This window comes from Mus caroli, chromosome 5 (genome assembly GCF_900094665.2).
Source record: "Mus caroli chromosome 5, CAROLI_EIJ_v1.1, whole genome shotgun sequence".
Taxonomy (NCBI): domain Eukaryota; kingdom Metazoa; phylum Chordata; class Mammalia; order Rodentia; family Muridae; genus Mus; species Mus caroli.
Window position 1 is genome coordinate 565,676 of NC_034574.1, and position 239 is coordinate 565,914.

Here is a 239-nt window from a genome sequence, read left to right on the forward strand (position 1 = left end):
GTCCTGGAACTCACTCTGTAGACCAGGCTGGCCTCGAACTCAGAAATCCGCCTGCCTCTGCCTCCCGAGTGCTGGGATTAAAGGCGTGCACCACCACACCCGGCTCGGGAATAATTTCTTAATTTTAAATCTCATATCTAATTAAATTAGACCACTGGCTGTCATACCAAAGCACACACACAAGCAGATAATTTTTATGTCATTTTCTACTCTTGACATTAACTTTTTATTCTAAACGA